General features: G+C 48.7%; 1 protein-coding gene across 2 annotated transcripts in view; it reads left to right on the top strand.

The window, feature by feature from the left end:
- The first annotated feature begins 2339 nt into the window (after positions 1-2339).
- The window catches only part of LOC144162759 (uncharacterized), a 45253-nt gene continuing 20607 nt past the window's right edge, over positions 2340-26985 (top strand). Inside the window, exons 1-2 of one of the 2 annotated variants that reach the window (XM_077693404.1) lie at positions 2341-2591; positions 4170-4539. The gene's annotated coding sequence lies outside the window, so the exon portion shown is untranslated. Of the gene's footprint in view, positions 2592-4169; positions 4540-26985 lie in introns of both variants that reach the window. The other variant, XM_077693405.1, reaches the window with a different exon arrangement.

Raw genomic sequence — 26985 nt, 5'->3', positions numbered from 1 at the left:
GTGAGATTGTAGGGTGTTGAGTTTGTCAGTTCTGTTTCCTCGTTGTTTTTTACCGTGGGTTCACGAAAAGTCTTTGAGTACTTACCTATGAGAGGGTGTTTGGGGATATGACCAATTGTGCATGCACCTACGATTGGTTTTTCTTGCTGGGGCCAGTCAGCTGCCTGTGTCGCCTGTGAGTTAACTGGTTGGCCCTTCTCACTCTCTGCTGTGACTTCCCTCCGGGAAGCAGAGTCTTCGTAATAAAGCCAAAGTGCCCGGTGTTTTAGGGGAAATGAGGGTCAGACGCTATTCTACGTGAACGAGAGCGCTGAGCAGCACGCTGAGGAGCACGTTTTCACGGTGTAGGCATAATTTAAGGCATTCGTCCGCTTATTATACACACTACCTTCTTGTAAAACTCTGGTTTATATACCACAAAACGCGTTAGAAATGGTAGGCAGATTGGCTACGCCGCGTCGACTCACACGATAGAAAGGGCGATGACCGGGCTGGGATGTGGCGGGGCCAGCTGCTGCGTCATTTGGACTTCTTTTGTTTTACTCTTATCGGGAGATTTCGGACATCGAAACTGTGTCAGCAGATTGAGCACTGTGTGTTGAGCTTCGTAAATACCAGCCTGTTCCGCGTGGTGCATCGCATATGCATACACTTCGACCGACCTGATAGCGAGTTGTGTACCAAGTATATCGTTCCATCACTTATCTGAAACAATATTTACTATCGAAACTTGTCTTATTTTAAGTATTCACACACCGCTCGGCCTGTGTACGAAACGTCGCAACAATTGTTCTAGCTATATTCCTGCCTATTCCCAATCTAAGGCTATCAACCAGCTGAACATCAATTTGTGCCTATACCCCTTTCTTTATTATTGATTGATTGATTGATTGATTGATTGATTGATTGATTGATTGATTGATTGATTGATTGATTGATTGATTGATTGATTGATTGATTGATTGATTGGGGGTTTTAACTCGCCGACGCTACACGGGCAATGAGGCGCGCCGTAGTGGAGGGCTCTGGATTAATTTCGACCACCCGGGGATCTTTAACGTGCGCCGAAATCTCGAACACACGGGCGTTTTTGCTCTTCGCTTCCATCAGAAAAGCAACTCGCGTCCTTTGGCTCAGCAGCGCAACGCCTTAGCCACTGAGCCACCGCGGCGGGTCCGTTCTATATCCTCATTTGACGCGTAAAAGTTAATCTGACACGCCAATACCACGTCAAGGTAGTGTCAATAGTACAAAATAAACAAAAAGTGTGCAATATCACTAGCCATACCATTTTATTCAAAGTAAAATGAAGTCCCATTTTAAGATGCGTTTCTGGCTCACAGATAGTGTAGACACAAGGATTTCTCGAGGCCCCTCGTCTGTGGGTTCCTCGTTCTCACCGTAGCCACAAAGAATCAAGTCAGATATTACAGCACCCGCAACTGGGGTGACGACGGGCGCACCTGATTCCGATATCGCGACTTATTCGAAGTTGCACTCCACCCATTCGCCAATGATTCTACGAGCAGCTTCATAAAGGTCGTCGCAGGCCTAGTAATCATCATGAGCCTCTTCTGCGTGCGAGCAAGCAAAGACAAGACAAAACAAGCCACAATACGCCACAGCATTGGACTTCAAGCCTAACGTCACGCTCTGAGGTCTCACGTCGTTAGCCGGTACCCGCTGAAAAATAGTAGTCATTGAGCTTAACGCATCTAAACCATGTCAGGCCCAAGATCTTAAACTCCGGCGCATACCGGACAGTTGCTGCTCTTTGTCCAGCAAAATGTTACATGCCCACAGCCAGCATATACCCGCAATAGTATATTCGACGACATTTTATGAGGTTTCTGGGCCCGTACTCTGAATTGTGTACTCGTACTCTGGGCCCATACTCTGAGTTTTGTACTCGTAATCTGAAGCCTAACAAAGTTTTACGCACTCGTGGAAGAGCACATTCCTCTCTGATTTTCCACAGAAGCGGGCAATCAGAGAACGCTTCATAAGCAGGAACGTATGCTGCTTTCGCGCGACATTCTTTATTTGGCACATCCAAACCGTATCTCTCTTTTTTATACGCTTAATTAAAGCATTTGCCGCCAAAAAATGCACCTGACTGCACGGAAGATAACGGCGCGAATACCGTTGACTGCGACGCACTATACTAACGCCCGAGTCAAAACAAACCGGCGGCTGCTTTTACGACGAGTATTGTTTCGTAGCTGGCTGGCTCTCTAAAGGCGTAAAGCTGGGACGTGGTAGGAAGAGAGAGAGAGAGAGAGAGATAGCGGTGGCGGGGAGAGGCAGTACGCGACGCGCTATATCTTATCCGCGCCGGGCTGTGAACTGCCAGTTATTTCCTGCACGCCAGACTGCGACGTCAAGCGGACGGATGCTGCGGGTAGCGTCGAGCGTTCGCCTATTCCCAGCTGTTGTCGACCTCCCCGCCGAAGGATTACCGAAGCGCGCGACGTTTCCTCTCCTCCGCACCCCGGAGCGAACATCATCGATTCATGAAGGAGAGTGTGGCGATGCAGCGTGCGACTACAAACTGACCGGACTGTGACGGACTCAGGAGTGACTCCGCTACGGTAAGACGCGTAGGCGTACTTCCCGCCCGAGATCCTCAACCGCTTAGTTGATCGGATTATGTGTCGGCTTTGCTATGCGTCACTGAGTGAAACATCCGGTACCAGTACGTGCGCCTTCAGCGCGTTATCTCCTCTCTGGGCTGCGAAATCGGGCCTTAACGGAACGGGTTCCGTAAGAAGTTGCCCCTTGGCTGAGTTCGGACTCTCCTCCGTGTAGCCGATTTTTTGAGGCCGGAATCCCTTCCGTTGGGGACAGTTTTTTTAAGCGCGGAAAGAAAATTTGGATTTCCGGTGTGTGAGGACGCTGAGACCTGGAACCACAAGGGTTATTTAGAGCATTTGTTTTTATTTCGAAGGTGCGGGGGACCCGAGAGTTGTAGCGTAATAAAAAAAAACGTGCAATAAAACCACTCTTTGACTTAATAGAACCAGAAGGTTATCGACAGCTGTAGCTGACTTCAAACGAAGTGCTAACAATAGAGCATATAATCTCATACGAGCGATTATGGGATTTGGCTGATTCCAGCCCAAAAAAATGGTCATGTCACTCAAGTTAACAGCGAACTGTTGTCATATATTAACGACAAACCTGTAGGGGCTGAGGTAAAACCAACAAAAACACGTTGGGGTGAGTCACATGGTGCGGAGACCGGAAAAACAAATCTGGGAAGTTCACAGTAGCGCATGCCAAATATTTCAAACAAAAAGCCAAGAAAGAAACAGAAGAATGAGGTTCCAATCCACGCTGTGGAGGTGGTTGGACTGCGAAGCTGTAAACGACACCCACAACGCTTAACCATGCGACGTCACTTCAATTCTCCCACGTGGGCTCTACAAAGAGTGAAACCAGAGCCAAGTGAAATGTACACAAAGACACTTTCTATAACTGCACAACGACATTTACGACTGCTTTATGTTCTTTTTCTGGCTATTCTTCTGGCGTCTTTACTTTGCGCGGTGTACCCAAGGTAGCCTGGAATGAACGGAAGGATGTGCTATACCGGTCTCCCTTTTTATTTATGAAAGCGTGTGACGTCACTACGTGATTTGTATGCTGATGGGTACTTTTGCATCGGTAGATTACGCAACCGTAATCTTCCATTGATTGATTGATTGATTGATTGATTGATTGATTGATTGATTGATTGATTGATTGATTGATTGATTGTGGGGTTTAACGCGCCGACGCAACGCAGGCGATGAGGCGCGCTGTAGTGGAGGGCTCCGGATTAATTTTGACCACCTGGGGATCTTTAACGTGCGCAAAAATCTCGTACACACGGGCGTTTTTGCTTTTCGCCTCCATCAGAAAGGCGGGCAACCGTATTCTTCACTGGTAAGGCAGTCCCACTGGGTAGGTATGTGCCTGTCTTCTTAATCATGATAGTTTTCTGCTGACATCGCCCCGAAAATTTGCTTAAACGGTAGATGTATGCCGCTTCGCATTAAAAAACGCGAATGAAATTACGCTACCTGTCTTTCCTCCAGTGACAGTTTTACGCAAACAAACAAGAATGTATACTGCGCGAGATAAGACGTCTGGAAGGAACTGACGACATTCTCACGACTTCGTTCAAGGTCGCTTCGAGCTGCGGAAGACGAACAAGCCTCGTGGCGTGAGACTTCCCCGTCGTGGAAAACAAAACGTGATCTGAGAAGTGGAGTTGGGCGGTGCCGGGAAGACATCGTGCCTTCCTTTGCTCCTGGCGCAGAGGAAAGCAAGAAATACGTCGACGCGAGCGCAAAGGTCGACGTGTATGCCGGCCGTCGCGGGGCAAGTCGTCTGTTCTACGAATCGCTGCTGCGGTAACGCAGGGGCGTTTCGAGCGCCTATTTTCCGGTCATCAATTCTTCACTGAGCTCGGCCAGCGACGACAGCGTGGATATCTTCTTCGGTCCGGCTTCGCGCCCTGTACTGGGGCGGCGGTGTTGCCGACGCTGGCATAAGGTGAGTTAATTTGTTTACTTACTCAAAGCACAGATACCCAAACTATACAAGTACGGGTGTAGAGTGCATCACATGAGCCTTTGCTAAATGTATGTGGAGATTCATCCGCGTTTCTTTCCTTTTATTTAAAATAACCGGTCTTTGGCAACTGGCCGGGCTCCTTGCCACCGGCAACGCATGTTGTTTTGATACAAAAACAAAATTAAATAACGAGAAACTTTCAAATTTCCCGCCATTTGGCAAGAACGTAAGCCAGGGAATGACGTCATTGTCGTAATGTGGCAACACGGAACTTTCTACGCTAAGTGAATTCGAGCATCCGAGTGATGCAGTCCAACAGACATTCAAGGACCTGTTGTGCGGTATTGTAAGCCTGCTTTTCTTTGTGGGAAGCAACCAATGGCATAATCAAGGATTGAGGATGTCACAGGTGTTTCGAAAAAGCTGATAGGTAATAGGTACGGCATTTCGAATTATTGTTTTGCGGAATTTTGCAATAATACGGGTGACAGCGTGCGAAATGGTGTGAAGTGCCGCCTCTAATCGCTGTTTTTAAAAGCACTTAAGTTGTACGTTAAGCGCTTGAAGCGTAGGGTTGGTAACACAACCGTAGTGCCTCGTTGTCCCTCAAGAAAATAAGGAACGACTGGAGGATTAATCAACGAAATAATTGAGTGATGACTTATTAATTTATCTCTGTACTGCCAAATACATTTTTGCTCAACCATCTTAAACCAAGCTTGTCGTATTGACGGCCGATTATTTTCCTTAATTCGAGCCCGGCTCATCTGTTTTTAATGCGAGCGAAAGCGAAAGCGACATTATCGTATTAGGCGGCATCCCTGCGTGTTGAAGCCGCACCAAAACCGTAATGCATGCCATAGTGGGTGGCTCAACCTAAAAAAAATCGTTAACAACCATTAACGTGCCGTAATTTTACATCACATGATAGTTTTTTTTTTCTCATTTTACGTTGCCGCAGTGAAAGGCAAGAACGCCGCAGCGCGAGAGCCGTACAAGTGCAACTAAATAACCACAGCTTTAATTTTTTTTTGTGCAAGTGTTCTTTAGTAAGAAAACTTAACATTACACCAAAAGCAAAGGGCACGGGACAGTAAACCAGACGATCCTACTGAAGCTATAAAAATAGCTCATTTTTGTCCAGGTTTTCGTTCAGTGTTTAGTACTCGGATGCCCAAGTTCTGTTAAAAGGCATATAAACGACATTCAGATTCTTTAACCTCAAATATGGCTCAACAATGCGTCATCTCGTGTAGCTGAATCGGTAAACATCCCGTTTAGACAGCGATCGTAATTATTTGTTTCGTGTATTCCTTGCAATTGAAACTTGTTAGTTACATTCCGTGACGAATAAGTATGCTTAACAACTCTGTTGTCATGCGCAGCTGGACGTTCGGTCTTAATGTTTGCGCGGCAAGTGGTGTGATTTGAATGAAGCAGGGACCAGACACTGCACGAAGTTTTAATACACAAGTTTGACCTGTTCACGTGCGTAACAGCTGTTTTCGCGCAAAAACATTAGTTAACTCTGTGGATCCAAAATGCGACGTCCCTGTCACACAAAATGGCTCACGGTTCAAATAATAAACAAGAACAGGAGAGAGAGAGAGAGAGAGAGAGAGAGAGAGAGAGAGAGAGAGAGAGAGAGAGAGAGAGAGAGAGAGAGAGAGAGAGAGAGAGAGAGAGAAACTTTATTTGAAACCTGTGTCCAAAAGATAGCTCGGCTTCTTGGTTGGGTTACAGGGACTCGTCGTGTGTTTAATGTGGTTCACGAGCGTGGTCCAATAGAGCTCTTCAAGCTCCTTGGGCGGTGTGACCCTATGCCTCCCAGCAAGAAGGGCGCTTTGTGGCAGGGATTGGTTGCAGGGAAGATCTCGGGGGGCTTTGTATGTTTGGGCATGTCCAGAGGTGTGTTCATTGTTAGGGTATTGGTCGCAGTGTGAGCATTTTGTCGTGCCTGGAAGCCCGTCTATGTAGTGTTGTAACTTGTACGTGTTGTGTTGGTAGCGTGCCGGTTTGTGCTCGTCGAATGAGGACAGCGTCAGGGCGGGAGAATATTCTAGGGAAGGAGAGGGTGGATCTCTGCTCTCTGACGTCCCGTAAGCCCTCATTCATACAGCCATTACCTTCTCCGTCAAGGCACCGTCACGTCAACAAACCGCGACGGAAACGTAAATGGAGTAGCGTTCGTACTGGAGCTCTCCGCAGTGTACAGGGTCGTCTGCCTAGTGATCAGTTTAGCCTAGAATTGAGCATGCTTAATCTGAAAAGTAAAGAAAATGGCTTAGATTGTTACGTGTGCTCACCTTTCGCTAAATTTAGCCGTAAAAATTTGTTTTCTGATTGCCTGGTTTATCACGGGGTGTGGTCCCGTCGCGTTGACGGAACGGAAACGTAGAGCTCGGCTTCCCGTCACCGTCGCACCGTTTTCCGCGACGCCCGAGAAACCGTCGTCCATGACGAAAGACAGTGACGTGACGGTGACGTGACGGTGACGTGAAGGGGTTAAAAACGGCTGTGAATAAGGGCTAAGTACTTTCTACGGGTGTGGTGCATTTCTCGGCGGTGCTCTTTTGCGTCATAGAAGCGAGGCCAGGGGTGCCCGGATCATACAGAGCAGCTCGGGCTAAGGCGTGGGCCTTCTCGTTCCCCTTTACACCTGCGTGTCCAGGGACCCATATCGCAGTAGTATGAAGCTCGGGGTAGTTGCGTGTGATGCTGGCGAGTGTGTAGCGCATGTGGAGGTAGATGTGATTCTCTCGTAGATTGCGAATTGCACATTTGCTGCATTTGAGTTGAAAAATAATTTAGGTAAATTTCGGTCTAGGTGGTATTCGAACCAGGGACCAACGGATTGCGAGACTTGCACGCACCCCCAACACCACCACAGTGCAGCGAAGCTGGCTTAATAAAGGTAGACTTAGTGAATGCGCCGTGGCCTTCGCCTTAGAAACCTTTACTAGACACGTTCTGGGGCATGCGTGATTATAATTTGAATGTGCTGAAGTATTAATTAGGTGAGTAGCAAAAAAACTATCCTTTAAATATCCTCTTCGGTTGGCGACGCTAAAGCGGGTGTATGCTGATTGACAGTTACCAAGAGAAGAAGATTTGATTGATTGGTTGATTGATTGTAGGCTTTAACGCTCCGAGGCAACGCAGGCGATGAGGCCCGCCGTAGTGGGGGGCTCCTGAATAACCGACCACCTGGGGATGCGCCGAAATCTCGTACACACGGGCGTTTTTGCCTTTCGACTCCATCAGAAAGCGGCCGCCGCGGCCGGGAATCAAGCCCGCGTCCTCGTGCTCAGCAGCACAAAGCCTCAGCCACTGAGCCAGCGCGGCGGTTGCCGAGAGAGAAAGAAAAAGACACGAAAGCAAAAGGACGATGATAACATTGAGAATACACATTCGACAATCGCACATTGATGCTTTCGCAACCACGTCTTCATTAGGAGGGCCCAGGTGTCATCGCAATCTTCCAGTATAGGTTATATGCCCCCTTTTCTTTGCAATGTTCGCCTCTTTCTCTCCGTGTGTGCAATGGGGGGTCACACGTAGTCAACAGGTAGTTATCAATTCAAAATGAAACTGGAGCGCGAGAAACGAAGCATGACGAAGAGCAGAAACAACGGGGCACGGCCTATCTCACAATCTACCGCCTTATCTGGGCTTCAGCAAGCAGCATGCCTGTCGTCCGCTTCCGAAGAGTTTACCAGTCTGCTTACAGCTCCCGGAGGTCCGCATTCCAGAGGAGACGACATGACAGCTGTATTTGACCCCAATTTGACACTGCGGCTGTCGGCTTGGAAGGAACCCGCTCTGAGCAGATACACACTACTCTACAAGGCAGAACCGCGGGGCAATTATCCGTTTCCACGAGCTCTGAATGAACAGAACGAGGGAGTTCTGCATCGATTATGCTTCGACGTTGCGTACACTAGTAGCTTCATATTTTAATACGAATGCCTTATCATCATCACCAGCCTGTCTACGCCCACTGCAGGGCAAAGGTCTCTCCCATGGATCTCCAATTATCCCGCTCCTGTGCTAACTGCAACCAATTTACCCCCGCAAACTCCTTGATCTCGTCTGCCCATCTAACTTTCTGCAGCGCCCTGCCACGCTTGCCTTCTCTAGGTATCCACTCTGTTATCCTTAATGACCAGCGGTTATCTTGCCTTCACACTACATGCCCTGCCTTCGCCCATTTCCTCTTCTAAATTTCTACTAATATGTCCTTAACACGCGTTTGTTCCCTGACCCACTCCGCTCTCTTCTTGCCGCTTAATGTTACACCTATCATCCTCCGTTCCATTGCTCGCTGAGTCCTCTTCAATTTAAGTTGAACCCTTTTAGTGAGCCTCAAAGTTATTGCCCCGTAGGTGAGCACCGGTAAGATTCAGCTGTCAGAAGATGTCTACGATGATTCCTCAATACAAAAAATTATTGCACGGGAATGCTTTATGCGACTCATCCAGCGCAACATGTGACCGTTGTCGTCACTATATGGTACCACATTGGCCGCCCTGGTTCCGAGGCGTTGGAAAACGAACGTCGCGATGTGTGGGCTATAGCGACGCGGCCACCACCGACGTCGCACGCCGTTGAAAACATGATTTTGACCTCATGATGGCACGTGAGGGGAACATATATGTGCATGCGAGCCGCGGAGAGCTCTGATTGTGAAAAAGCGGTCGTCGCGTGAACGGCAGCCAGTCTGCCTGTCGATGTAATTTGCACCTAAAGGTCGACGTAGAAACGAAAGCGAAGAAAGAGACGCAAACGCAGTGTAGCAGTGAAAAATATGCTTTTAAATTTTCACTTGCAAAGGAACTAAGTAGACTTAAGTGCGCAATTTACAGCCTGGGTGTATTTGATATTGTGCATGACATACTTGCTTGATTGATTATACGGTTTCGCCACCTGGAAATATTTAATGTGCGCCGAAATCTCGAACACACGGGCGTTTTCGCCTTTCGCCTCCATCAAAAATGCGGCCGCCGCGGCCGGGAATAGAACCTGCGTCCTTGGGCTCAGCAGCGCAATACGTAGCTAAGCTACTGAGCCACCGCGGCAGGTGCTTGGCATGCGTGGCAAGAGGACAAAGGCTCGCCTTGTACAACTACTGTGGTTTGCCAGCAAATGAGAAATGAACAAGCGCACGAAACAATTAGGAGTTAGCGAACGGCAAGCAGGGGCGCTGAAACCTGCGCGCTTTATTGCACCCTGACACTGACAAACTGGCGCAGCACTCGGTTCAAGAACAGCCATGGCATTCACCCGCAAGCGGATGACTCAATTCCCGTTAATCCTTGGGGGTCATCGACTGCATTATGTGCGCACCCAAAGATACCTCGGGATAACTCTGGACAGGAACCTCTCGTGGGCCCCTGAGGTCCACAGACTACGTACTCGAGTTTCTGCAGTGTCGCAAGTTATTGGGTACCTTGCCGGCAGTCGCTGGGGCAGTGACTGTCGATCGATGGTGCTGCTCTGCAAGGGTTATGTCGATGGCTTGCTATGTTACAGCCTACCAGTTCTACAGCGGCTGTCGACTTCAAGCAAAAAGCAGCTGGACGGAGCAAGAAATAATTGTCTGCGCGCCTGTCTTGGTCTGCCTAAGGGCACTTCGTGCACTGGTACAGTTGCGGAGGCTGGTTGCTTGCCTTTGATGTTCTCCGGCTGCAGGAAACAGTTCGAATATACCTGAGGCATTGGTTGCACTCGCAAACCAATGTCTTGGCCCGTAATGTACAGCGCAACGAAAATTCCGGCTTCGCAGAAGCAATAAACTCTATAAACATTTCTGTATCCCCTCAAGCACGACAAACCCTGCCGTCTGATTTCCCTCCCTGGACTCTCTCACCCCTTTGCATAAACATTAGCATACCTGGTCTTAACTCCAAGAAAACTCTGCCACAATTTTGCCTCCTACAACTCGCGCTTGCCCACATCAAAGCCCGATATTCACATAGGGCCCACATTTTTACTGACAGCTCAACTACGCCTCACGGTAGTTCTTCCGGCGTCTTCATTTCGTCGACCGGCAAAGCCTTGTGCCTGGAACGAACAACCTCATCCACATCTGCCGAGCTCCATGCACTTAAACAAGCCCTGCGCTACATTCTTCGTCAGCCACGGGCTATATCCACGGACTCGAAGGCGGCGTTGTAAACCTTACGGCGTGCCAGCTGCTTCAGCATTCACGAGCATGTATCCCGTGACGTCACGAACCTGCACCATCTCGCCTACGTCGCCGGTTACCGAGTGACCCTATAATGGATGCCTGCACATTGGGGCATTCTCGGCAACGAGAAAGCGGATGAGGCAGCTCGCAGAGGCCTACAGCTACGAAATGTAAGAAAGATTTTTTCACAAAACACGAGGCCGCGGCGCTAGCGAAGGAGCTTGCCTTAGAGGAGCGAAACCGCCTCTGGTCTTGTCCTGAAATTCGGCACCCTTTCCTGCACCATATAGACCCTGGACTCAGAATGAGGCTACCAGAGCGGATTCCACGTGAGCTTGAAACCCTTTACCACCGGTTGCGTCTCAATGCAGCGCTCACGAACTCTTACCGCCATCGCCTCAGTCTAACTGCAAACCCCTATTGCGATAATTGTGGATTGCCCGAAACAGTAGAGCACGTCCTTCTAGAGTGTCCGGCATACATCCAAGAAAGAAATCACCTCGAAGAAAAAATTGAGTGCCTCAACAACGCATCTACATCTTTGAAAGGTCTCCTTGGACCCTGGCCCCCTCCATCGTCCCAGAGAAAAGTGTTGGTTGCTTTATTTGTCTATTTACACGGACTCGGCCTCGCTGAGGCAATTTAGAACTTTACATGTGAGATCGTGTGGACTTTTAAGTCACCACGCAAAGCTTCGTGTCCACTTTTTTTTTTAATCTCTTCTTTCCCCTCTTTCTTCTGCCCTACTTCTTTTAGGGCCTTTACTCCCTTCTCCCCATCCCCGCATAGTAGCATGCAGGCGGGAACATGCCGGCAAACCTCTCTGCTTTCATCTAATAAAGAGCTCTCTCTCTCTCTCTCTCTCTCTCTCTCTCTCTCTCTCTCTCTCTCTCTCTCTCTCTCTCTCTCTCTCTCTCTCTCTCTCTCTCTCTCTCTCTCTCTCTCTCTCTCTCTATCTCTATCTCTCTCTCTCTCTCAGTTCTTTCACCGGATTACTTGTTGAGTTGCGGGAAAGTACCCCTCCTTGTTTTTTCTGCCCTATGCCTTCCCTGTATTTTTGTGTTTCTAGTTTAACATGCCCATGCCCTGACTTTCCCATTTGTACTTCCCCTTGCAGCTTTCAATTGATTACGCATGATGAGAACTACCCCATGCCATGAAGTTTCATACTAATATATGCTAGAGCGAAATCTGTCGCTGCATTCGCGGGCCGCCGTGGGCGGTGCCATTGCTGCTAGCGACCTTCCTCGCTTACTTGGCTTAGCTAGCCATACGGCTTCTTTTTTGTCTCGAAGCCAAGATCAACGAAAAAGGGTAACATTTTTTTTCTTGTTCATTGTACATGAACCTTCTACATATTCACTGACAAATTAATCTTTTCGAGGTTCACTTTTAAATAACAAAGAAATTTTGATGAACCTTCTACAGTTATAGTGACGGTTCTTCGCAGCCAGAGCCAACTTTTCAGCCTGTTCATGAGCCATGCCAAGGACAAGTGGAACGGGCCTGCCCAGTACACATGCCAGTACATGACGGAACGCTCGCTGAAGAGCGATCTCTTCTAGACAGTGGCGCCAGATGTTCCTCTATTGTATATTAGATATTAGTATGAAACTCTATGACCCTATGCACAGCGAGTGTCGATTAGATTGTCATCGCTATTGCTTTGCGTGACACCCAGATCTGCAACTCTCTTTGTCTCAATTTATCTTCAGATAAGGAATTCACTCAAACCACATTCCGGTTACCTTGCCGTGCTATCGAAAAATGGATAATGAAATGGCCGCGTGTGTGCTTGCTTTGCCGCAATCACGCCGAAGGACGATAGCCTTCTGTCGTACTGTCACGCCACAACCTCCATTCCCTCCCCATTCAACATCTCACGCTCTTTTGTCCTTTATCGCTCGTCTTATGATTACCTAAATGGAGGTTTGCCCAATTCAACTTAATTTTTTTCGCGTTCGCACTGCTCGTGCGCCCCCTGTTTGGGGTATTTTGTTTCCGCTCCGCTTAGAGCAGCTCGATCCGACACCTTTCGTATTGGTGTTTTCTTCTATCTCGGCTCTCTTAGACATCGCTTTATTTGCTAACGTAACAACCAATCCGATGGGCATTATTAATTTAAAGAACTCTGGTACCACCGGTTGTGTACAGGTGCCCCAAAAACTAAACGGAGCATGGCTTCGTGAAAGTAGAATCATTTCTATTTTATGCGGCTGCCGGCATAAATAGAATATGTGCGGCCCGGTTTTATTCTAGTATGACTTTCTTGAAAAGTCACTTTGGAGTTGCTGGCTAGGCACATGGCGGAGAAATCCCCTCAAAGTATCCAAACCGTGCTCAGTTTACTTTTTAAGGTGCCTGTACAGTGTTTGTGAAAATTTTTAAAACCATGCGAAAGGCTTCTCGACTGGACAGATTTCAAAGCATACCTTAACCCTTAACTGTGACCAAATTATTTTCTGACAGTGAGAAAGTAAGGTATATTTTCTAGATTTACGGCATCAAGCGTTTTAGCCTCGCTCGACAAGTGAGCTTGCACACGGAATTGTTTGCGGCCTATGCACTTTCGGCATGGCCTAGAGAATTCTGGCAAAGACTGTACGCACTTACCTCACAAATCGTCGACTACTCCTACCAGTTCACCAGGCTCCATGAGGGCGGGAGGTAAGGAAAATTAAATGTGTATTTAGCGGTATTGCTGCATACACCACTCTATATTGTTAAAATATACAAGGCAAAATAGTTTGCGTTGTTCTTGAGACATCATTTTCTCATGCTCACCGCCTCATTCAAAGTAGGTGTGCTACTCAACACGCCTGCTGTTTTCCAAAATTGCCTGCCTTCCCGACTATACCCGCGGAATTGAGACGCGCCCATAGGCCTTCCATGTTTATATGACCCCTCAGCTAGATATTTTTCAGCTTTAGGGGAAAAAAACTCGGTTCGTGGTTGACCAGCGCTTCATTTTCATTAGCTAATTCCATTTTGCTGTCCTTAAGCCTACTTGGAGACGACGGAAGTACAGCATATGCCATTACCCTCCCCAATATGACTAACTCTTAGATGGCTATGCTCAGCGCCCGCATGGTTTGAGCAAGACCAAGCCAATGAAGAAGAAGAAAATAACTTTATTTTCACAAGGATCCCCTATTCCGGAGCTCGCGGGATAGCCGACAGGGCCTTCTCTGCACGTTCAATGAGTGTCCTTTTCACTTCCGCGCTAGAGTCGGCCAGCCTCCTTTCCCGTGAAGTGAGGGTAGGATTGGGTATGGGGGGAAGGTGAGGGTTCTGTGTACATGTCCAGAGAGTGTGATAGATGCTAGGGTAGTCCCCGCAGTTAGGACACTTGGGGGTACCCGGTAATCGTTGAAATCGGTGTGTCAGGTGTACAGTATAGGTAGCGTGTTGGTCTTAATTTGCCTTAGTACGGCGGATTCCCGGCGAGTGAGTGTTTTGTGTGGTGTTGGGAGCCAATGAGCGGTTGTCAGAATGCGTCACCGACCAACCCCGATGGCGGAAGTCTAACAGCTCGTGAGTTTTGAAGCACACACTGCGCGTGGCCTCATGAACTCCGAGTACAAAAGCGCAAGTGCGGCCTTCTGCGTCTCCCAGAGCCACGTGAGCTGTAAGGATAAGCCAGTCTTCCTGGTGTTTTTCCGTGCGCTGTTTCTTTTTTGTTTGTTAAAGACGATAGTCTTTCTTCGGCTACTTAAACCCAGAAATGTTGGCCTGTCTGTATGTCTGTTTGTGTCTGTCTGTCTGTGACTCGATTCAGCCACCTGGCCACAATAAAACAAGGCCTGCGCAATAGACTTATATAGTCACACCTAAATGTACCCGTCGAAGTCCGGTGTAATGTTCATACTTGTCAACATTGTTCAAGAAGAACAAAACATTACGCAAATATAAGACAACAAATTAATACAGGAGTGATATTTGCAGTGTTCCTGTATAAAAAATCATACATGCTTGATTTTTGCGAAATTAAATACTTCATCAACTGCAGAAAAAAAACTCCGTTTTCCGGGACCGCTCACCAGCACCCGCGCCCCTGACTAATGGCATGCCGAGATGTGGCCACACGGTGGCATTTCGGCATCCAATAGACTTGATAGTGGCGACCAACCGTGTTACCACGTATGTGGTAACACGGTATTTGTATATGTGGTAGCTATACGTGGTAGCACATATACGTAGCGCCACGTATCCTATGCTACAAGTGTACCATGTATACTTAATCACAGCGGGAAGGACGGGACAGACAGAAAGATTAACCACTGGACAGGCGCTGCCCAGTGGTTAATCTTTCTGTCTGTCCCGTCCTTCGCGCTGTGATTAAAGGGGTCCTGAAATACCTTCCGCCGATGCGTGGACGTACATGTAACCAAATAAAGCAATGTATTAGCAATCTCCTCCCGCAAGAATTTTTTTAAAGCGATGAGTATTAGCTGAGAAATCGTAAATCAAAAACCGCGCATTATCGTCGCGCCGCGTTTCCTCCTCTTTTCAACTTACTCTCCGCTGTTGACGGCGAGCGAGCCTTCCCTCCCATGATGCTGTTCTCCTCGGCGGTGACGTACTTCCGCTATTGCGCTGCTCACACTGCCGTCTGCTACGGGCAAGCTTTGTTGACACCATGAATCCCGCCCTCCGCTCAAGGCTGGAAAAGCGAACGAAAAATCTGGCGGCATGTGTGCGGCGGCCTGGCCTTACCTTTCGCGGTGCCCGTTGCTGGAGTTGTTATCGCCGGCACGTGACTTTTTATCCTCGGCGAACTCGCAGCCGCACGGGGGGATCGTGCGCTCGCTCCCTTGGATGCACAGCGCACCGTTTATCCAAAAAGCGCCGTATCAGATGTGGCCCTGCTGGTGCCGGGTCTTATTTAGTGGCGGTGGTAATTCCTCCCGGCGGCATGTGAAAAAGACATTTTAAACCGATACAGAACCCGTGCACAAAACGCCAGTTCAGCTTGGGGCGACGCGTGGTGGAGAGCGGCAACGTTAGCAAAACATGCTTCACCGCGGCTCTGAGCTTTCTAGCGCTGGAGCGAGCGCCATTTCTTTGACAATATCAAACATCGGTTGCCCTGGCAACAAGGCACAAACCGCTGTAGAAGTCGGTTACGGTTGCGTGATCCCAGTTCAGCTTGGGGCTCCACCTCGCGGCATATGGGCACTGCAGGCATACTACTCACTCCCATTTGGAAGTGCGAGATGCGTTTGGCATTACAGGAGGCGATGGTGTGTGTGTTGTGGACGCCTTTGTTTCGCGATGAAATGCGACGTTGTGCTTCTGCGGGTGGATAGTGCTTCCCATGGTCTGGATTATCTTTCTCGAGCGACGTACGACGCAACCTCGCATGGGGAATGTGCAGTGTGCGTGGCTAAAAGCCATCTCGGCTTGTGCGCCAGAGTGAAGTGACTTGCTGTTCGTCCCCGCAAACCGCGCGAGAGGTGATTGCCGAATTTACGACGGGCAGGAGGAGGGAACCCATCGTCTGTCAATCGCGGTTCGGACTTGCAAACGTTGTGTTCGTTCGAAACGCATCTCTGGATTGTTTTGAAGTTGAATAAAATGTATGCGTCAAACCCGGGCATTCGGCTCAGGGCATTCTCTGCGATTGCAAGAAAGAAGTGCCACGGGGCTTCAACGCTTTCTTTATGGAACGTACTCAAGTAAGAGAATATCCATGTCGAGTTATTGCCCCTTTGCATTCAATACAAGCGGTCAAGCGTTTGTTTACACTTGTTTCGTTTGTCGTAAAATGTCCAAGCACTCCGGCACTCCGCTGGCAGATCAGCCGGCGAGCCGACGCTGAGCAGACGACTTATCTCTTTGCCGGAAGTACGTGAAAAAGCCGCCCAATAGCAGGATGTCTAGCTCATGACGAACATCTGGGAATCGATGAAGTAGACATGTGAAGATGGCGGCGTCCAAAAACACGAAGGGAAGGGTGAGAAAAAAGCGACAAACTTTGCAACAAAAGTGTGAGCTTTACGCTGCGCGTAAAAGAGTAATACTTGGCACAGATGATGTTGACGACACAATCTAACGATTGCGCTACTTCATTTAGTGTGCTCAAAACGCCTTTCAGGGCCCCTTTAAGTATGAACACGTACCAACTCGCCCAACTTGCAACTGTACCATGTATACTACCATGTGTACCACGTATACCACATATACCACTATACGTGTGCCACTGTACGTGGTACCACGTATACGTGGTGGCTATAATGGTAGCTATAGCTACCACTGTAGCGATAGCCGCCGTGCCCGCAAGGATACTTCCGTAAGTATGCTTGTGTGCATATAAGTGACAATGCCCAAAACCTTACTTTCGGGCATATACGTGTGCTTATGCTCCTAATAATGCTTACGCGCTATGCTATTGACTTTTCGTTTTTGTGCTATCGTTTTCCAACTTGCACGTGGATTGCCAGCCTTGCCGTCATTGGTTGTTCTGCTGTGTTTTTAACTCGCGATTTTGCACTGAATGGTGTGTAACTCCTTACTTTGTTGCCCCCTTACTCAATGCCCTGAACAGGGGCTTCTTAGGTATTTTAAATAAATAAATAAATAAGCATACGTATGCACGAAAGTATACTTACGGGCATGGAAGAATACTTATTCTCATAATTAGGAATACTTACGGGTATACAGGGAAACGCACTTACGAGCATCTAAGTACACCTATGGCCGAAAAGATACGGGTGTCATTTAAGTACATATATACCCAAAAGTATATTACGGCTGTATAAGTATACGTGTACGCCCATAAATATACTTGGTGGCACGCGGCAAGCCACAAGTTTTTTTCCGTGAAGGCCCGATATTTTTTAGAAAAAAAAAACGATTTATTGTATACTGATTTCATTCCGAGCAACCCGGTGGAAAGAAGAAACTGAGAAGTCTGCAGTCAAGATTGGCGCATCTCAAGTAGTGTACACAAAGCTATCGGTTAACCTGCGTCAAGTAGCGCAGCGAAAAGGCGGGACAGATGTACTGCGTGTCGACGACAAGGGAGAAAGAAAAACATGGCGATACTGTGGCGGAATTCGATTTGCAGGCTGGTTGCACACCGATGACAAAACAGCTAATCGAAGTCAGGACAGCGCGAAAAGAAAAACAGGCGCACGGATGCGACATGTTGCTGATAACTTTGCGGTTGTTGCTCGCAGACGATGAAAGTAAGGAGGGAGGGAGATGAGCAATGTCGAGGTAAAGAAATCGTGAAAACATAAGCACTCCTTCTGACTGAGAATACAAAAGCATTAGTGTTTAATTCCCACACGTGTTCTACAGCTATCATCGTCATTTATTTGCGTCGTTTCCTTGCCACCATTGCTTCGACTGACAGCCGTTGGCTCTCAGTCCTCATCGCCCTTGTCTTCACGAGTCCTCGTCTGCTGAGCATCGTCTGTGAGCTTCCTTCTTTTATGGGACAAACATGCACAGCCCCATTGCTTTTTTTTTACCGCACGCGAAAGCCTCAGGCGCTGTTGTATATTTAAATTACGTGAAATTCCTTCTAAAAAATGGTATTGTATCTGCTCTTTTCGTTGCAAATGTCGCCGAAAGATGATAGTCGACTGGCGCTCCCTGCTAACTAAAGGCCTCCCTTCTCTTTCCCGCTCACCTCTCATGCTTTTCCTTTCCCGTCTCGTTTCTCCCAAGATATCAAGCTAGAGGTTTGCTCAAGTCAATTTAAATTTACCGCGTTCTACCGCTCCAAGTCGGGTGTCTCGATGCCAGCGCTGCCGTACGGCAGAGGCGCGCGTGAATTGAGGCAGCCTAGAGAGAGAGAGAAAAAACTTTTATTTGTCCAGTTTGTGGAGGAGAGCTAGACCTCCACCCTAGGCGTCGGCCAGGAGCCCTTGGGTCCTAGCAGCGTCTTCGGCTAACTGGACGGCCCAGACTTGATTCGCCGGGTCTGAGCTGAGCAGTACGGTCTCCCACTGCTCATTACTGCTAATTTTGCGGCTCTGAGGAGTCGCCTGAGGACATGCCCATAATATATGTGCAAGATCGGCCCGTTCCTTGCATCTCCGACATTTATCTGAAAACTGTCCAGGATAACAATGACTATACGCGACGGGGTTCGGGTACGAGTTCGTCTGAAGAAGCCGCCAAACCACAGATTGCCTTTTACTGAGGGATGGATGAGCGGGGGGGTAGCGGGCTCGTTCAAGCCGGTAATGAGTAGTCAGCTCCCTGTAAGACACGAGCCTGTCTCTGCCCGTCCAGCGGAGCGAGTGAGCGTCTACTACAAAATTTATAGAACCACGATGCCCTACTGCACGAGCGTTCCAAGCGGAACGTGGATCCCACCTTGTGGAACCTCTCGTTGCTATTGCCGTTTGATTTCTTAAATGCTGCCAGGAGGTAGCGCTGCCAATTTTTCTTGCCGTTGATGTAGCATTTCATTTGCTATCGCAAAAACCCCTGATACATGAATTTTTTAATAAAGAAACACTATTGTAGCGGAAGCCGCTCGACACCCCATTGCAAGCTGCTCCCGCGAGACAGGGCTCTTTCTTTCTCTCCGGTCTGCCCCGGGTTTAACCATAGTACGCGTTTGTGAAAGACGTATTGGCGACGGTCGCCTACGCGGGAGGCATAACTTGTTGTCCGGCCGACTCCTCGCATTAGTCCTGGCGCCCTTGCCATCTGCTCGCTTGGGGGGCATTATTCCTCTCTCTTTTGAAGGACACGGGGGTTCCCCTTGTATCCCTCATCGGGGGATGCTCTCCGCGTACGCATCTTTTGAAAATAAAGTCTTGTCATGAAACTGCAAACCAGCTCCGCTTTCTCGCCTCCTTGAGCAGCCGACATTCCGGGCTGGTACACTGTAAATATCACTTATGTACTGATTTGCTGCCTTATATTTGCGTTATGTCGTGTTCTTTGATTGATTGATTGTAGGGTTTAACGCGCCGACGCAACGCAGGCGATGAGGCGCGCCGTAGTGGAGGGCTCCGGATTAATTTTGACCACCTGGGGATCTTTAACGTGCGCCGAAATCTCGTACACACGGGCGTTTTTGCTTTTCGCCTCCATCAGAAAAGCCGCCGCCGCGGCCGGGAATCGAACCCGCGACCTCGTGCTCAGCAGCGCAGCGCCTTAGCCACTGAGCCACCGCGGCGGGTATATGTCGTGTTCTTGTTCAACCATGTTGGCGAGTATGAATACTGACACCGTACTTAGAGCTTTAGATTTGGCTACGAGTATATAAGACTATTGCGCAGATTTTATTTCACTTTGGCTGGGTGGCTGAATCGAGTCACAGACAGACAGAGAGACAGACCAAAATTTTTGATTTTTTAGTAGCCCAAGAAAGACTATCACCGTTAATTACCCACGCTTCACACCCGCCTTGGTCCGTGTCCTCTCCCGGCGTTTGCATTTGCGAATTTCACCGGCGCATGCGGGAGCCCCCCACACACTTCAAGCAATTTCTATAGCGGGAATCGTCTATAAAACCGAAGTGTGTACTTGAGACAAACTACGCACAGGACAAACAGGAATTTCCCCTCCTAGCAATAACAGAATACTAGAGCAGTTGTGGTTTCAACAATGTTTACTCCTCCTCCCTCTACCATGACGGTGGCCTCAATGTTTGTGTAGTATACGCGTATATACCTCAGCCAGGAACACCTATTTACTCGGAGCTTAAGTTCAAGATAGGTTGAGACGATCCCTCCCTCTGCCGGACTTGCGCTGTGCGTGACACTGTAAATCACTTTCTGTGCGTCTGCCCTCGATTCGCTGATTGATTGTAGGGTTTAACGCGCCGACGCAACACAGGCGATGAGGCGCGCCGTAGTGGAGGGCTCCGGATTAGTTTTGACCACCTGGGGATCTTTAACGTGCGCCGAAATCTCGTACACACGGGCGTTTTTGCTTTTCGCCTCCATCAGAAAAGCGGCCGCCGCGGCCGGGAATCGAACCCGCGACCTCGTGCTCAGCAGCGCAACGCCTTAGTCACTGAGCCACCGCGGCGGGTGCCCTCGATTCGCTGCTGCGCGATAAACTGCAGCGAGCTTCCTCGCTCGTGTACGTCATGGAGGCAGTCTCGAACTTTGTCGTTTTCATGGGCCTGGGCCAATAGTGCTGACAGTACCTTAGGTACGAAAGTTCTACTGCAGTTCCTACGAGACACTGAACTAGGCAAATTTCTCTAGATCACAGACAGAGCAACTGTGTCACGATATCTACTCTATCGCACTGTGGCGTTCATCTATTTATTTTTCTTGGATTGGTGTTGTAACTCTTTTTTTTTTTGCGTCGTTTACTTTTCATTTTGTTTCAGCGTTCCCATTAACAATTTTCTTTTCAGTTGTATTTTTATGTACCCGCCGCGGTGGCTCAGTGGCTAAGGCGTTGCGCTGCTGAGCACAAGGTCGCGGGTTCGATTCCCGGCCGCGGCGGCCGCTTTTCTGATGGAGGCGAAAAGCAAAAACGCCCGTGTGTACGAGATTTCGGCGCACGTTAAAGATCCCCAGGTGGTCAAAATTAATCCGGAGCCCTCCACTACGGCGCGCCTCATCGCCTGCGTTGCGTCGGCGCGTTAAACCCCACAATCAATCAATCAATCAATCAATGTATTTTTATGTCCGGACTCTGCTGGCAGCATTCTCTTTTCTTTTCTTTTTTTTAACGTTTCTCTTTTATGTCTTCTTCCTGCTGTACCGCTAATGTCTAATAGTATTCACCACTCATCAACGTAGTCACTTCCCATCTGGTGTAGCAAGCCTTGTCCCTAGCAGGGCTGACCTCACCAGTTCACATTAAAGAGCATTCTCTCTCTTTCTCTCTCTAGGTGTCATCCTTCCAATGCAGCTGTGCACAGCTGCTGAGAACTTTTAACGACTATAGTCTTTCTAGGGCTACTTAAACGCAGAAATTTTGGTCTGTCTGTCTGTCTGTCTGTCTGTCTGTCTGTCTGTCTGTCTGTAATGTCCTGTTATTGTTCAACAATGTTGACAAGTAAGAACATTGACAGCGGACTTGGACGTTTAGGCTGTCTGTCTGTCTGTGTCTGTCTGTCTGTCTGTCTGTCTGTCTGTCTGTCTGTCTGTCTGTCTGTCTGTCTGTCTGTCTGTCTGTCTGTCTGTGACTCGATTCAGTCACCCGGCCAAAGTGAAACTGAATCTGAGCAATTGTCTTATATACCCACAGCCTAAACGTCTATAAACCCACGTCTATATACCCTTATATACCCACAGCCTAAACGTCCAAGTCCGCTGTCAATGTTCTTACTGGTCAACATTGTTGAACAATAACAGGACATTACAGAAATATGAGGCATAGAATCAATACACGAGTGACATTTGCGGTGTTCCTTTATTAAAAAAATTATGGATGCTTGGTTTTTGTGGTACCAAATGAAATACTACATCAACTGCAGAAAACCGTCGCCTGCCGTTGCCCGCGCCACTATAGCTCCTGGCGGCATTTAAGAAACCTACCGGCAACAGGAATGAAAGGTTCAATTAGATAGGTTCCAAGTTCCGCTTCGAACGCTCGTTGAGTACTGCTACGTGGTCCTATAAACGTTGTAGTCGGGTCACTCGATTCACGCGCGTCTCCGCCGTACGGCAGCGCTGGCATCGAGGCACCCGACTTGGAACAGTGAAACGCGGTTTCACAGGCTAGAGTTTGACTTGAGCAAACCTCTAGCGTGTTATCTTGGGAGGAATGAGGCGGGAGATGAACAGCATGAGGCGAGCGGGAAAGAGAAGGGAGGCATTTACTTAGCAGGGGCGTCAGTCGACTATCGTCTTTTTTGCGAATAAACCCTCGTTATGATCGACCTGTTTAGGAGAGATCCCTAAGGTAAAGTAAGTTTCTGCGAGGAAAAATTCGACATCCACTTATAGAGTACAGCCGCTTGAGACTGTTTAACAAGTCGCATGGGGGTTACAGCGGTTAAAGCCAGCCGCTTGGACATGATCGCCCTTGCGGCGGCTGAGACGCCATTGCAAAACTTCAACACCCTAGCAACCATTTTCACAATGGGAAGTATAGTGTGAGAGGAAACTGCATGACAGGGGTCATTCATATTATCGCAGGAATGAGTTGATAGCGTGTGTGCCGTACTATCACATGAAGTGAATGTCTGTCTTCTCTTTGCTGTGCAACCTCCCATAACACTAACGACGGCCCCATGCCGACTTCCCCTTCAGTGCTATCGTATCTTTGATAACACTTATCGTGGTAGTTGCGAGAAAGTGATAAAAGCACCGCCGAAGATCAAAGTTAAACAAATGTCCCCTATCATTCCCAATGTGTGCTTAACTCGACTTGTAATGCGCAATCGGTTACATGCGTGACGAAGCACTACAACTGAACCTTCAGGAGATAAGTGCCCTCTTGATACGCGAGAAATGAAAATTCCGTTCCAGGGGCCGTATTCTCCGGAGTGTCGGGACCTCTCTGACAAGGTCGAATTGTCATGCCGCCTTGGGCCTCATTCACACAGCCGTCACCTTCTCCGTCACGGCACCGTTACGTCAAAAAACTGCGACGGAGACGTGACGGAGTAGCGTTCGTACTGGAAGCCATCTTCCACAGAGCCGCTTTTCACCCCGTCACGTACACGTCACGTCACCGTCTTCCGTCATGGGCGACGGTTTCTCAGGCGATTTCTCGCCGAAAACGGCGCGACGGCGACGGGAAGCCGAGCTCTACGTTTCCGTTCCGTCAACGAGACGGGACCACACCCCGCTGTAAACCAGCCAATGAGAAAGGAAATTTTCATGGTCAAATTTAGCGAAAAGTGAGCACACGTAAAAATCTGAGCCATTTTTTTTTACTTTTCAGATTAAGCACGCTCAATTCTAGGCTAAACTGATCACTAGGCAGACAACCCTGTACTCTGACGGAGAGCTCCAGTAGGGTCCCTAGAAATCTTGCTAGTCTGCCGTCCGCGCGCCTTCTCTATGGGGAGGCGTGTCCGCGCCGCTGATGCACGCACAGCGCTGCGCAGAGGGCGCTGCCAGCAATCGGAGCGCCCGAGCGGCGGGAGCGAGAGCGGCCGCCGGCCGTCCAGTGCCGCGCGCTACTGCCGCGGAGAGCGGGCGCGCATGGGGGTTTGACGGCCAGTTAGAGCGGTGAAATTCAGCGGCTCGGGGTACAGCAGCTCACAATTGAAGCTGCGATAGAACTACTATAGAACCTTTTAATTTCGGCGGCCCAAATTTTTCGCGAATCGGGCTACGGAGCCTAGGCTATTTGCGGACGCTTACCTTCGCGAGTGAGACAGAAGGATGAAACCGCAGCAACGAGATTAGCCGTTTCGCTACAACCGCTGGAACCATTATTTCGCGCATTGTTGAGACAGTGAGATCCGTTCCAGGAGAGCCCGGCGGCGCCACACGCAGTGTTTGTGCTAATTGTGAAAACTACGTGGTTATCCCCGAACGTCATGTATTGAAGGAGGTCTGCATGTACCCGTCCTGGCTGACTCGAGAAAAAAGAAAAAAAAAAAAGCTGCAGGGAAATGCTTTACCAAAAAACCCATTCCTAAATACTTCTGGCCGAGCCCTCCTACTTCCCCAAGGCATATGGTCATTGAAATAAATAAGCCTTAAGAGCTTATGTTTTTAATTTCAAACAGCCGCAAGTAAAATGATTGGCCATAACACAGATGTTCTCCCTTGTTGCTTTCCCTGCGTGCGTCTCGTGATTCACTCCGAGTATGCGGGCGATAAAAAAAGAAAAAGAAAGCCCTGTGTAATGAAGAATGCAAGCGCAGTTACTGTTTGGCAGCCTGATTCTATGAAAAAGTTTCCCGCACTCTTCAAGGTAGCGAATTTTCCAAATCGTGGAATTCACAAAAATTACAGGCGCGCAAAATAGAAGATAGTACCACAGTTTCTGTCTGTTGATTGAAAGTGCCAAAAACATCATATGCGTGCGTACATTCCTATTACTTTTATTCGGCATTTACATTTAACAGATATTCCCAACTGAGGAGGCAGCGTTCGACGTGCGATGGGGCCTAGTTAATGAACGATGCAAATTGGTCAGATTCCGTTCAAGCTTCAAAGCATATAAGTAATCCCTCGTTATAACGAAGTCAGCAGGACGGCGGAAAATTTTGTTATATGCGGTTATTCGATATAAGCAACCACTCGAGAAGAGCTTAAGCAATTGAGCTTTAATTGCACCACAACTGCAAGGAACCAAAACACAATGTATTCAGAGAAGAACAACTATTTATTCGGGTGCAAAAAGCGAAGTGAGTTTTGGCTGTTTCAAGTTTTTGTCGGGCACGAGCAACCCCATCTCCGATTTGACCAGCAATACATGAGGCTGTGGTCGTCGCCCATAAAAGTGTCAGTGGCTGTGGCCAATTTATAGGGAGGCGTGCGGGCGTCACGGAATGATACGCGAATTTCGCGTTGGAAACCGCCGCAAATGCCGTGGCTATAGAGTCTAGGGTTGTGCTTGTTGCGCTCAAAAAACGATTACCCGCTCACTCTGGGCACACAGCGTAATCATGAAAACTGACGGTTTTCGCTCTAGAGGCTTAGCATGATCACTGGGCAAATTTTCCTCGCGGTGTGCAGCCGTGAAGTTTGCAAAACAAGCGCTTTTCGGCGTTCCCTCGTCAACGACACTGCTAATTCTACGGTTCGAGTGTCGGTGTTCGCACACCGTCGCGCCCACACCAATGTCTAGGAACAAAATTTAAGGACCGTACCACGCAGTTGGACCGTTTGTCCAAAGTCGGTTGACGCAAATCGAGCATGAACTGACTCCAGAAAATCGCCCGGGGAAAGACCAGCTTGCGTTGACCGGCCATGTTGACTTGCCGATGGGTCGCCGCTGGCGCGCAATGGGCGACGCCTCCGCTCGACAAGCGGGTCAGGCTCTTCGAGCGCTTCGAGTAATGCGGCCTAAAAAGCATGCGTTTGGGTTGGGACCATAAGAAATTTCGAATAAAGCGATATTTCGAATAAAGCGATCTCGTTATAACGAGGGAATACTGTATTTGACTCCCAAGCAAAGAGAAGTGAGGATGGTTCCAAAGCACCTCAAAAAAAAAAAAAAAATTATGAAGCGCCCACACACAACACAAATATTTTCACGCGCTATATATCCTCGAGGTCGCGGGTTCGATTCCGGGCCGTGGCGGCCGCTTTTCTGATGGAGGCGAAAAGCAAAAACGCCCGTGTGTAGGTGATTTCGGAGCATATTAAAGATCCCCAGGTGGTAAAAATTAATCCGGAGCCCTCCACTGCGGCGCGCGCCTCATCGCCTGCGTTGCGTCGGCGCGTTAAAACCTACAATCAATCAATTATATATCCACGGCAGTGTACGGTGGGGGCAAACACAAAAACGCTTCTTTGTTAAGTAACTTAGTCGAAATACCGCGTGATGTGCCCCAGCTAGCAAAAGATTCTGTGCCGACAGTGTTTCCGATGCCCCCCAGAATGTGTCGAAACCTTTTCCCTTGAAGAGGATATCGAGGATAGAGCGCAGTGACACGATTCCATGGTTTGGCGGCTCGATCGTTCTTAATTCGCAAGAAACGTACTGGCATTAATTCATGCTTCGGTAACAAACTCTTCGAATTCGTAGGAACCAATTTATTTGGCTAATCTGTTTTGTAGAGGACGAAAATGCGCCCTTAAAATCGGCTGAAAGCGCCCATACCTACGAATGCAGCACAGCGAAGCGCCGTCCGCTGCACTGCTCCCCACGCCGACACTGGCCGGCCGCGCTCCGACTGCGTGCAGCGCCGCCGCTGCATCCATCACGGAGGAGCCCCCTTCGCGGCCGCCGGACGGCAGACTAGCAAGTATTTCTAGGGACCATAGCTCCAGTACGAACGCTACTCCGTTTCGTCTCCATCGCGGTTTTTTGACGTGACGGTGCTGTGAAGGAGAAGATGATGGCTGTGTGGATGAGGCCGAACTCTCCGTCGGAGTACAGGCTCGTTTGCCTAGTGATCAGTTTAGCCTAGATTTGAGCGTGCTTAATGTGAAAAGTAAAGAAAATGTCGGGATATATACGATGCAAGGTGACTATCATTGCTGTAGTGCAATAAATATTGCGTTAGATTTTGGAGTGTGCTAACTTTTCGCTAAGTTTAGCCATAAAAAATTTAAGTATTCTGATTGGCTGGTTTACCGCGGGGCGTGGTCCCGTCGTGTTGACGGGACACAAAAGTAGAGCTCGGCTTCACGTCGCCGTCGCGCCGTTTTCGGCGAGAAAGCGCCTGA

Source organism: Haemaphysalis longicornis, unplaced genomic scaffold (assembly GCF_048455015.1).
Source record: "Haemaphysalis longicornis isolate Haplotype H1 unplaced genomic scaffold, Haemaphysalis longicornis Haplotype H1 scaffold_12, whole genome shotgun sequence".
Classification (NCBI taxonomy): domain Eukaryota; kingdom Metazoa; phylum Arthropoda; class Arachnida; order Ixodida; family Ixodidae; genus Haemaphysalis; species Haemaphysalis longicornis.
The sequence above is the reverse complement of the archived record's forward strand: the minus strand, read 5'-3'. Positions and strand labels throughout refer to the sequence as shown.